A 13,368-nucleotide genomic window follows, 5' to 3' on the forward strand; every position below is an offset into this window, starting at 1 on the left:
CACTCCCTGATCACCCCCTGTCATTGATCACCCCCGTCATTGATCACCACCCTGTAAGGCACCATTCAGATGTCCGCATGATTTTTACGGATCCATGGATACATGGATCGGATCCGCAAAACACATGCGGACGTCTGAATGGAGCCTTACAGGGGGTGATCAATGACAGGCGGGTGATCACCCATATACACTCCCTGATCACCCCCCTGTCATTGATAACCCCCCTGTAAGGCTCCATTCAGACGTCCGCATGCGTTTTGTGGATCCGAAAAAAATCATGCGGATGTCTGAATGGAGCCTTACAGGGGGGGTGATCAGTGACAGGGGGGTGATCACCCTGATCACCCCCTGTCATTGATAACCCCCCTGTAAGGCTCCATTCAGACGTCCGCATGCGTTTTGTGGATCCGATCCATGTATCCATGGATCCGTAAAAAATCATGCGGATGTCTGAATGGAGCCTTACAGGGGGGGTGATCAGTGACAGGGGGGTGATCACCCTGATTACCCTGATCACCCCCTGTCATTGATAACCCCCCTGTAAGGCTCCATTCAGACGCCCGCATGCATTTTGTGGATCCGATCCATGTATCCATGGATCCGTAAAAAATCATGCGGATGTCTGAATGGAGCCTTACAGGGGGGGTGGTCAGTGACAGGGGGGTGATCACCCTGATTACCCTGATCACCCCCTGTCATTGATAACCCCCCTGTAAGGCTCCATTCAGACGTCCGCATGCGTTCTGTGGATCCGATCCATGTATCCATGGATCCGTAAAAATCATGCGGATGTCTGAATGGAGCCTTACAGGGGGGGTGATCAATGACAGGGGGGTGATCAGGGAGTCTATATGGGTGATCACCCCCCTGTCATTGATCACCCCCCTGTCATTGATCACTCCCCCCCTGGTAAGGCTCCATTCAGCCATTTTTTTTGGCACAAGTTAGCGGAAATATTTTGTTTGTTTTTGTTTTTGTTTTTTCTTACAAAGTCTCATATTCCACTAACTTGTGTCAAAAAATAAAATCTCACATGGACGCACCATACCCCTCACGGAATCCAAATGCGTAAACATTTTTAGACATTTATATTCCAGACTTCTTCTCACGCTTTAGGGCCCCTAAAAAGCCAGGGCAGTATAAATACCCCACATGTGACCCCATTTCGGAAAGAAGACACCCCAAGGTATTCCGTGAGGGGCATATTGAGTCCATGAAAGATTGAAATTTTTGACCTAAGTTAGCGGAAAGTGAGACTTTGTGAGAAAAAAAATCAAAAAAAAATCAATATCCGCTAACTTATGCAAAAAAAAAAAAAATTCTAGGAACTCGCCAGGCCCCTCATTGAATACCTTGGGGTGTCTTCTTTCCAAAGTGGGGTCACATGTGGGGTATTTATACTGCCCTGGATTTTTAGGGGCCCGAAAGTGTGAGAAGAAGTCTGGGATCCAAATGTCTAAAAATGCCCTCCTAAAAGGAATTTGGGCCCCTTTGCGCATCTAGGCTGCAAAAAAGTGTCACACATCTGGTATCGCCGTACTCAGGAGAAGCTGGGGAATGTGTTTTGGGGTGTCATTTTACATATACCCATGCTGGGTGAGAAAAATATCTTGGTCAAATGCCAACTTTGTATAAAAAAATGGGAAAAGTTGTCTTTTGCCAAGATATTTCTCTCACCCAGCATGGGTATATGTAAAATGACACCCCAAAACACATTCCCCAACTTCTCCTGAGTACGGCGATACCAGATGTGTGACACTTTTTTGCAGCCAAGGTGGGCAAAGGGGCGCATATTCCAAAGTGCACCTTTCGGATTTCCCCGGCCATTTTTTACACATTTTGATTGCAAGGTACTTCTTACACATTTGGGCCCCTAAATTGCCAGGGCAGTATAACTACGCCACAAGTGACCCCATTTTGGAAAGAAGACACCCCAAGGTATTCCGTGGGGGGCACGGCGAGTTCCTAGAATTTTTTATTTTTTGTCACAATTTAGCGGAAAATAATGATTTTTCTTTTTTTTTCTTTTTTCCTTACAAAGTCTCATATTCCACTAACTTGCGACAAAAAATTAAAAATTCTAGGAACTCGCCATGCCCCTCACGGAATACCTTGGGGTGTCTTATTTCCAAAATGGGGTCACTTGTGGGGTAGTTATACTGCCCTGGCAATTTAGGGGCCCAAATGTGTGAGAAGAACTTTGCAATCAAAATGTGTAAAAAATGCCCTGCAAAATCCGAAAGGTGCACTTTGGAATATGTGCCCCTTTGCCCACCTTGGCAGCAAAAAAGTGTGACACATCTGGTATCGCCGTACTCAGGAGAAGTTGGGCAATGTGTTTTGGGGTGTCATTTTACATATACCCATGCTGGGTGAGAAAAATATCTTGGTCAAATGCCAACTTTGTATAAAAAAATGGGAAAAGTTGTCTTTTGCCAAGATATTTCTCTCACCCAGCATGGGTATATGTAAAATGACAGCCCAAAACACATTCCCCAACTTCTCCTGAGTACGGCGATACCAGATGTGTGACACTTTTTTGCAGCCAAGGTGGGCAAAGGGGCACATATTCCAAAGTGCACCTTTCGGATTTCACCAGTCATTTTTTACACATTTTGATTGCAAGGTACTTCTCACACATTTGGGCCCCTAAATTGCCAGGGCAGTATAACTACGCCACAAGTGACCCCATTTTGTAAAGAAGACACCCCAAGGTATTCTGTGAGGGGCATGGCGAGTTCCTAGAATTTTTTATTTTTTGTCGCAAGTTAGTGGAATATGAGACTTTGTAAGGAAAAAAGAGAAAAAAAAAAATCATCATTTTCCGCTAACTTGTGACAAAAAATAAAAAATTCTAGGAACTCGCCGTGCCCCTCACGGAATACCTTGGGGTGTCTTCTTTCTAAAATGGGGTCACTTGTGGCGTAGTTATACTGCCCTGGCAATTTAGGGGCCCAAATGTGTGAGAAGTACCTTGCAATCAAAATGTGTAAAAAATGGCCTGCAAAATCTGAAAGGTGCACTTTGGAATGTGTGCCCCTTTGCCCACCTTGGCTGCAAAAAAGTGTGACACATCTGGTATTGCCGTACTCAGGAGAAGTTGGGGAATGTGTTTTGGGGGGTCATTTTACATATACCCATGCTGGATGAGAGAAATATCTTGGCAAATGACAACTTTTCCCATTTTTTTATACAAAGTTGGCATTTGACCAAGATATTTCTCTCACCCAGCATGGGTATATGTAAAATGACACCCCAAAACACATTCCCCAACTTCTCCTGAGTACGGCGATACCAGATGTGTCACACTTTTTTGCTGCCAAGGTGGGCAAAGGGGCGCATATTCCAAAGTGCACCTTTTGGATTTCACCGGTCATTTTTTACACATTTTGATTGCAAGGTTCTTCTCACACATTTGGGCCCCTAAATTGCCAGGGCAGTATAACTACCCCACAAGTGACCCCATTTTGGAAAGAAGACACCCCAAGGTATTCTGTGAGGGGCATGGCGAGTTCCTAAAATTTTTTATTTTTTGTCGCAAGTTAGTGGAATATGAGACTTTGTAAGAAAAATAAAATAAATAAAAATAATCATCATTTTCCGCTAACTTGTGACAAAAAATAAAAAGTTCTATGAACTCACTATGGCCATCAGCGAATACCTTAGGGTGTCTACTTTCCGAAATGGGGTCATTTGTGGGGTAGTTATACTGTTTGGGCATTGTAGAACCTCAGGAAACATGGCAGGTGCTCAGAAAGTCAGAGCTGTTTCAAAAAGCGGAAATTCACATTTTTGTACCATAGTTTGTAAATGCTATAACTTTTACCCAAACCATTTTTTTTTTGCCCAAACATTTTTTTTTTATCAAAGACATGTAGAACAATAAATTTGGTGAAAAATTTATATATGGATGTCGTTTTTTTTGCAAAATTTTACAGCTGAAAGTGAAAAATGTCATTTTTTTGCAAAAAAATCGTTACATTTTGATTAATAACAAAAAAAGTAAAAATGCCAGCAGCAATGAAATACCACCAAATGAAAGCTCCATTAGTGAGAAGAAAAGGAGGTAAAATTCATTTGGGTGGTAAGTTGCATGACCGAGCGATAAACGGTGAAAGTAGTGTAGTGCCGAAGTGTAAAAAGTGCTCTGGTCATGAAGGGGGTTTCACCTAGCGGGGCTGAAGTGGTTAAAGGTGTAATGTCTCTGCCTATCAGATTACCCCAATTATATGTCTTCTGTCTGACTCAGTCCTTCATGCCTGCCTGCCTGCAACTAGCTGCATGCTCCGCACTGCAAATTGAAATAGCAGCCAGCAGGCAGGGAATGAGCCATCATGAGTCTCTCCCTCCCGCAGGACATGACCAACAAGAAGAAATGACTGTATGGTGGTGGCAGGCAGGTCACACAGGTGGCCATAAGACATGGGGGGGGGGGGGGTGTCTGCTGCCCCCACTGTAATGTCACCTTTTGTGGCTGCTGCCCCCATACTGTAATGTCTCCTTGTGGCTGTGCTGCTGCCCCCATACTTTAATGTCCCCTTGTGGCTGCTGCCCCCATACTGTAATGTCTCCTTGTGGCTGCTGCCCCCATACTGTAATGTCTCCTTGTGGCTGTGCTGCTGCCCCCATACTTTAATGTCCCCTTGTGGCTGCTGCCCCCATACTGTAATGTCTCCTTGTGGCTGCTGCCCCCATACTGTAATGTCTCCTTGTGGCTGCGCTGCTGCCCCCATACTTTAATGTCTCCTTGTGGCTGCTGCCTCTGATACTGTAATGTCTCCTTGTGGCTGCCGCCTCTGATACTGTAATGTCTCCTTGTGGCTGCTGCCTCTGATACTGTAATGTCTCCTTGTGGCTGCTGCCCCCTCATACTGTAATGTCTCCTTGTGGCTGCTCCCCCTATATTGTAATGGCTCCTTGTGGCTGCTGCCCCTCATACTGTAATGTCTCCTTGTGGCTGCTGCCCCTGATACTGTAATGTCTCCTTGTGGCTGCTGCCCCTCATACTGTAATGTCTCCTTTTGTGGCTGCTGCCCCCACTGTAATGTCACCTTTTGTGGCTGCTGCCCCCATACTGTAATGTCTTCTTGTGGCGGCGCTGCTGCCCCCATACTTTAATGTCTCCTTGTGGCTGCTGCCCCCATACTGTAATGTCTCCTTGTGGCTGCTGCCCCCATACTTTAATGTCTCCTTGTGGCTGCTGCCCCCATACTGTAATGTCTCCTTGTGGCTGCTGCCCCTGATACTGTAATGTCTCCTTGTGGCTGCTGCCCCCATACTGTAATGTCTCCTTGTGGCTGCTGCCCCTGATACTGTAATGTCTCCTTGTGGCTGCTGCCCCTCATACTGTAATGTCTCCTTGTGGCTGCTGCCCCTCATGCTGTAATGTCTCCTTGTGGCTGCTGCCCCCATACTGTAATGTCTCCTTGTGGCTGCTGCCCCTCATACTGTAATGTCTCCTTGTGGCTGCTGCCCCTCATACTGTAATGTCTCCTTTTGGCTGCTGCCCCCATACTATAATGTCTCCTTGTGGCTGCTGCCCCCTATACTGTAATGTCTCCTTGTGGCTGCTGCCCCCGATACTGTAATGTCTCCTTGTGGCTGCTGCCCCCATACTGTAATGTCTCCTTGTGGCTGCTGCCCCCACACTGTAATGTCTCCTTGTGGCTGCTGCCCCCATACTGTAATGTCTCCTTGTGGCTGCTGCCCCACACTGTAATGTCTCCTTGTGGCTGCTGCCCCCATACTGTAATGTCTCCTTGTGGCTGCTGCCCCCATACTGTAATGTCTCCTTGTGGCTGCTGCCCCCATACTGTAATGTCTCCTTGTGGCTGCTGCCCCCATAATGTAATGTCTCCTTGTGGCTGCTGCCCCTCATACTGTAATGTCTCCTTGTGGCTGCTGCCCCCATACTGTAATGTCTCCTTGTGGCTGCTGCCCCCATACTGTAATGTCTCCTTGTGGCTGCTGCCCCTCATACTGTAATGTCTCCTTGTGGCTGCTGCCCCTCATACTGTAATGTCTCCTTGTGGCTGCTCCCCATATACTGTAATGTCTCCTTGTGGCTGCTGCCCCTGATACTGTAATGTCTCCTTGTGGCTGCTGCCCCTCATACTGTAATGTCTCCTTGTGGCTGCTGCCCCTCATACTGTAATGTCTCCTTGTGGCTGCTCCCCCTATACTGTAATGTCTCCTTGTGGCTGCTGCCCCTGATACTGTAATGTCTCCTTGTTGCTGCTGCCCCTCATACGGTAATGTCTCCTTGTGGCTGCTGCCCCTCATACTGTAATGTCTCCTTGTGGCTGCTCCCCCTATATTGTAATGTCTCCTTGTGGCTGCTGCCCCTCATACTGTAATGGCTCCTTGTGGCTGCTGCCCCTCATACTGAAATGTCTCCTTGTGGCTGCTGCCCCTGATACTGTAATGTCTCCTTGTGGCTGCTGCCCCCATACTGTAATGTCTCCTTGTGGCTGCTGCCCCCATACTTTAATGTCTCCTTGTGGCTGCAGCCCCCATATTGTAATGTCTCCTTGTGGCTGCTGCCCCCATACTGTAATGTCTCCTTGTGGCTGCTGCCCCTGATACTGTAATGTCTCCTTGTGGCTGATGCCCCCATACTGTAATGTCTCCTTGTGGCTGCTGCCCCTGATACTGTAATGTCTCCTTGTGGCTGCTGCCCCTCATACTGTAATGGCTCCTTGTGGCTGCTGCCCCTCATACTGTAATGGCTCCTTGTGGCTGCTGCCCCTCATACTGAAATGTCTCCTTGTGGCTGCTGCCCCTGATACTGTAATGTCTCCTTGTGGCTGCTGCCCCCATACTGTAATGTCTCCTTGTGGCTGCTGCCCCCATACTGTAATGTCTCCTTGTGGCTGCTGCCCCCATACTTTAATGTCTCCCTGTGGCTGCTGCCCCTGATACTGTAATGTCTCCTTGTGGCTTCTGCCCCTGATACTGTAATGTCTCCTTGTGGCTTCTGCCTCTGATACTGTAATGTCTCCTTGTGGCTGCGCTGCTGCCCCCATACTTTAATGTCTCCTTGTGGCTGCTGCCCCCATACTGTAATGTCTCCTTGTGGCTGCTGCTGCCCCCATACTTTAATGTCTCCTTGTGGCTGCTGCCCCCATACTGTAATGTCTCCTTGTGGCTGCTGCCCCTGATACTGTAATGTCTCCTTGTGGCTGCTGCCCCCATACTGTAATGTCTCCTTGTGGCTGCTGCCCCTGATACTGTAATGTTTCCTTGTGGCTGCTGCCCCTCATACTGTAATGTCTCCTTGTGGCTGCTGCCCCTCATACTGTAATGTCTCCTTGTGGCTGCTGCCCCTGATACTGTAATGTCTCCTTGTGGCTGCTGCCCCTGATACTGTAATGCCTCCTTGTGGCTGCTGCCTCTGATACTGTAATGTCTCCTTGTGGCTGCGCTGCTGCCCCCATACTGTAATGTCTCCTTGTGGCTGCTGCTGCCCCCATACTTTAATGTCTCCTTGTGGCTGCTGCCCCCATACTGTAATGTCTCCTTGTGGCTGCTGCCCCTGATACTGTAATGTCTCCTTGTGGCTGCTGCCCCCATACTGTATTGTCTCCTTGTGGCTGCTGCCCCTCATACTGTAATGTCTCCTTGTGGCTGCTGCCCCTCATACTGTAATGTCTCCTTGTGGCTGCTGCCCCTCATACTGTAATGTCTCCATGTGGCTGCTGCCCCCATACTGTAATGTCTCCTTGTGGCTGCTGCCCCTCATACTGTAATGTCTCCTTGTGGCTGCTGCCCCTCATACTGTAATGTCTCCTTGTGGCTGCTGCCCCCATACTGTAATGTCTCCTTGTGGCTGCTGCCCCCATACTGTAATGTCTCCTTGTGGCTGCTGCCCCTATACTGTAATGTCTCCTTGTGGCTGCTGCCCCTCATACTGTAATGTCTCCTTGTGGCTGCTGCCCCTGATACTGTAATGTCTCCTTGTGGCTGCTGCCCCTGATACTGTAATGTCTCCTTGTGGCTGCTGCCCCTGATACTGTAATGTCTCCTTGTGGCTGCTGCCCCTCATACTGTAATATCTCCTTGTGGCTGCTGCCCCTCATACTGTAATGTCTCCTTGTGGCTGCTCCCCCTATATTGTAATGTCTCCTTGTGGCTGCTGCCCCTCATACTGTAATGGCTCCTTGTGGCTGCTGCCCCTCATACTGTAATGTCTCCTTGTGGCTGCTGCCCCTGATACTGTAATGTCTCCTTGTGGCTGCTGCCCCATACTGTAATGTCTCCTTGTGGCTGCTGCCCCCATACTTTAATGTCTCCTTGTGGCTGCTGCCCCCATACTGTAATGTCTCCTTGTGGCTGCTGCCCCCATACTTTAATGTCTCCTTGTGGCTGCTGCCCCTGATACTATAATGTCTCCTTGTGGCTGCTGCCCCTGATACTGTAATGTCTCCTTGTGGCTGCTGCCTCTGATACTGTAATGTCTCCTTGTGGCTGCGCTGCTGCCCCTGATACTGTAATGTCTGCTTGTGGCTGCTGCCCCCATACTGTAATGTCTCCTTGTGGCTGCTGCCCCTGATACTGTAATGTCTCCTTGTGGCTGCTGCCCCCATACTGTAATGTCTCCTTGTGGCTGCTGCCCCCATACTGTAATGTCTCCTTGTGGCTGCTGCCCCTGATACTGTAATGTCTCCTTGTGGATGCTGCCCCTCATACTGTAATGTCTCCTTGTGGCTGCTGCCCCTCATACTGTAATGTCTCCTTGTGGCTGCTGCCCCTCATACTGTAATGTCTCCTTGTGGCTGCTGCCCCCATACTGTAATGTCTCCTTGTGGCTGCTGCCCCTCATACTGTAATGTCTCCTTGTGGCTGCTGCCCCCATACTGTAATGTCTCCTTGTGGCTGCTGCCCCCATACTGTAAAGTCTCCTTGTGGCTGCTGCCCCCTATACTGTAATGTCTCCTTGTGGCTGCTGCCCCCGATACTGTAATGTCTCCTTGTGGCTGCTGCCCCCATACTGTAATGTCTCCTTGTGGCTGCTGCCCCCTATACTGTAATGTCTCCTTGTGGCTGCTGCCCCCACACTGTAATGTCTCCTTGTGGCTGCTGCCCCCATACTGTAATGTCTCCTTGAGGCTGCTGCCCCCTATACTGTAATGTCTCCTTGTGGCTGCTGCCCCCACACTGTAATGTCTCCTTGTGGCTGTTGCCCCCATACTGTAATGTCTCCTTGTGGCTGCTGCCCCCATACTGTAATGTCTCCTTGTGGCTGCTGCCCCCATACTGTAATGTCTCCTTGTGGCTGCTGCCCCATACTGTAATGTCTCCTTGTGGCTGCTGCCCCTCATACTGTAATGTCTCCTTGTGGCTGCTGCCCCCACACTGTAATGTCTCCTTGTGGCTGCTGCCCCCATACTGTAATGTCTCCTTGTGGCTGCTGCCCCCATACTGTAATGTCTCCTTGTGGCTGCTGCCCCACACTGTAATGTCTCCTTGTGGCTGCTGCCCCCATACTGTAATGTCTCCTTGTGGCTGCTGCCCCCATACTGTAATGTCTCCTTGTGGCTGCTGCCCCCATACTGTAATGTCTCCTTGTGGCTGCTGCCCCTCATACTGTAATGTCTCCTTGTGGCTGCTGCCCCCATACTGTAATGTCTCCTTGTGGCTGCTCCCCCTATACTGTAATGTCTCCTTGTGGCTGCTGCCCCTGATACTGTAATGTCTCCTTGTGGCTGCTGCCCCTCATACTGTAATGTCTCCTTGTGGCTGCTGCCCCTGATACCGTAATGTCTCCTTGTGGCTGCTGCCCCGGCGAACACTGCCATACAGTGTGACAATTAATGTCTCCAAGTTGTGGCTGCCTGGCCGCTGCCCCAAGCCAATGTCTCCTTGTGGCCCCCATTACCCCTATAAAGTATAATGTCTCCTTGTGGCACCCATTATCTCCATAAAGTATAATGTCTCCTTGTGGCTGCCCTCATATGTCTGCTTGAGGCCCCCATACAATATAGCATCTTCTTGTGGCCTCCATACAGTATAACGTCTGCTTGTGCCCCCATACAGTATAATGTCTTCTTGTGGCCCCCATACAGTATAACGTCTCCTTGTGGCCCCCATACAGTATAATGTCTCTTTGTGGCCCCCCATACCGTATAACGTCTCCTTGTGGCTGCCCACATACAGTATAATGTCTCCTGGTGGCCCCCATACAGTATAATGTCTCCTTGTGGCCCCCATACAGTATAATGTCTCCTTGTGGCTGCCCCCATACAGTATAATGTCTCCTTGAGTTTTTTTCTTTTAAGCAGGTATTTATCGCAATATATATATCGTTATCGCGATAAATTTCTTAATATCGTTATCGTCTGAATATTTTTGATATCGCCCAACCCTAAACTGAAGACATCCTGATGCATCCTGAACGGATTGCTCTCCATTCAGAATGCATGAGGATGAAACCGATCAGTTCTTTTCCAGTATTGAGCCCCTAGGACGGAACTCAGTGCCGGAAAAGAATAACGCTAGTGTGAAAATACCCTAAAAAGGGTATTCCAGTTACATATTAAGTTATCCCCTATCCACAGGATAAGGGGATAACTATTAGATCTCATGATGGGTGGGGGTTCCGGAGGATAGGGGATGACGTAATGTAACTGGAATACCCCTTTAATGCTATGGCCTCTTCTTCCTTTAGTATTCACTGCTTTGTGCTCCAAATATAACTAATTGCCTGCAAACAATGCATCAAAAATACAAATTGAATTGGGATTTAAGGTGGTTCTTCACCTTCAGGGGCCTTTCTGCCCGACCACTCCCACCTTATGTCACAGGACCCGCAGAGGGAAGCCTACTTACCTGCTCCCCTACACTGTATACTGACTCCTTAGGTCTCCTGCGGCCTTGCTCCGGTCTCCACATGTCACCATCCAGTTTAAAGTAGGTCATGTAGCTTATGAAGCCAATGACTGGCCCCAGTGACATGACACATGGAGGACACGCCAACACTGTGGCCACGTGACTTGCATCAAACCAGATGTTGACACATGGACACTGCAACAAGACAGTGGTGGCAGGGGACTATAAGAGGTGGAACCCAGCGGCAGGGAGTAGGTAAGTATGTATCCCTCAGCCTGTCTGGCCATGTGCTGGTGGTGCCACATGAAATAGGGGTGTCTCGCCGAAATGCCCCCAAAGATGAACAAGCCCTCACATCAGAAAAACATGGCTGCTTCTTTGACCATTGTTCAAGTGAATGGGAAACGTCTGCAATGCCACATGAGTGGTCAAGGATGGTGGTGTTTCTGGAAGAAATCAGCCATGTTTTTCTAATTTTATACATCCCCACTTGTGAAGACACTTTAAAACTGCCCGACCTCCTCTGTAAGTCGGCACAGACCGTGGAGCTCCAAATGAAAATCCATTGGAGATACTGTATGACCTAGGCACTAGCTTCTACACCCTTTATGTTCCTCTACAAAATAACAGGCACCTTCTGGAGCAATCCTCAGTTCCTGGTGACGGTGGAAGGAGATGATAAGAGAAATGCATGCACCATGCTGGCCTCTCTTCTTCAGAAGGACAGACGGAAGGAGCGGGCTGCTGGCAGAGATTTCCTGGTCATCGGTTACGAGATTTATAAGGTGCAGTAGGACTGGTAGAGATAGCACATTTTTCAAGAATGGTCTTTTACCAAATGAACATGTCACCATGGTGTCACTGGTGAGGGCAGGGAAATTGGCCATTGACGGCCACATCTAGACAGAGAATGGAGAGTTGGGTGGCTACTTCTCTATCCCCTATAGACTTAAACCAGTGACATCACGTCCATCAGTGACATGGCCTATGTGCAGCACAGTCCCATTCAATACCAAGCGTAGCCACTATACAATGCACAGAGCTGTGCTCGGTGTAGTGCTCGGAGGTCACATCGCTCACCAAGTGCCGTGGCCTCTTCAAACAGCTGATCAGCGGGGATGCTGGGAGTCAGGCCCCACTGATCAGATATTGATGATCTCTCCTTAGGGCAGATCATCAATATTGAACTTCTGCAAAAACCCCTTTAAATTAACAATTTTGTAAGCCTGGAGCATCAGCGATATTCTTCTCGTATGCTAACCCTGTATTGAGCAGTATCCACCTTAACCCTGGGTTCACACCTGAGCGTTTTACAGCGCGTTCAAACGCGCTGTAAAACGCTTAACACATGAAAACCAATGCTTCCCTATGGGAAGGGTTCACACCTGGGCGTTTTACAGCGCGTACGAACGCGCTGTAAAACGCCCGACGCTCAAACAAGTACTTGAGCTTCTTTGGGGCGTTTTGACGCGCGTTTGTGGCCATAGGACACTGCAGTCAATGACACAAACGCGCGTCAAACGCGCGTTTACTATTACAAAAAACGCGCATAAAAACGCGCGACAAAAACGCGCATAGAAACGCGCATTTGAGAAACGCCTAGGTGTGAACCCAGGGTTAAGGGAACCTGTCATCTGATGATAGGTTCCCTTTAATCTCTTCGGTTACCTATTATACATATCTAATTTCACTTTGTTATTTTGCAGGTGCCAGAACAGGTGAATAATAAAGTCCTTTCCTATGATGTCCAACTCTTCACCTCTCCTGTACCAGGGCGTGTACCCCTTTACTGTCTGATTCCCCCCCTCCTCCCATTTATTTACCCCCTTTACAGTGCAGTGTGTCCGTTACTTGCTTGCTCCCTATTATTATGCCCAATGCTGCTGGAATCCCTACCCCAGTAGATGGCCGGACCTTGATGGTTGGGGCCTGGAACACCTTATTGCACTGTTTTATCTATTATTTTGCATGGTATAATGACCCCCTATGATTTGATTCCCCATGACTCGCCTTATTATCATGCTATGTCTTATCTGTCGGTGTGTGGGATGATCCCTCACCCGCCGTGGTGCTGTATGATCTGACACCGATTACGTCATTTCGCTTAGTTCAGTGACATGAGCCTGGTGTCCCAGAGAGCCGCGGCCATCTCCACCCTGATCCCTATGGTCCTCACACAATACACAGCCAAGCGTGATATCACCGGCCGCTATGAGCTGACCCCTGGACAATACCTGATCATCCCTACAACCTACATGCCCCAAGAGGAGTCTTCCTTCAACCTGAGGGTCTTCACCGAGACACAACACACATTCAAGTAAGAAAGCTCTCACTTCCAATGTGAAGGTCTCTTTTTTTCATCAATTCATGTCTCTTTGGTAATATTAGTGTCTTCCTCCTCAGGGAAGTGGACTGCATGGTCAAAGCAGAAGCCAAAGTGTTTCAGGTAGGTTGTACCAGCACCTTTGGACAGCGGGGTCCATTAGGTACCTGCACACGGTGCTTATTATGGCCTGATATTACTACATATGCCCTGGTGCT

At 48.6% G+C, this 13,368-nt stretch overlaps 1 pseudogene; it reads left to right on the forward strand.

Moving 5' to 3' along the window:
* The window catches only part of LOC122946075, a 43,803-nt pseudogene that overhangs the window by 15,903 nt on the left and 14,532 nt on the right, over positions 1-13,368 (forward strand).

Source organism: Bufo gargarizans, chromosome 9 (assembly GCF_014858855.1).
Source record: "Bufo gargarizans isolate SCDJY-AF-19 chromosome 9, ASM1485885v1, whole genome shotgun sequence".
NCBI classification, from domain to species: domain Eukaryota; kingdom Metazoa; phylum Chordata; class Amphibia; order Anura; family Bufonidae; genus Bufo; species Bufo gargarizans.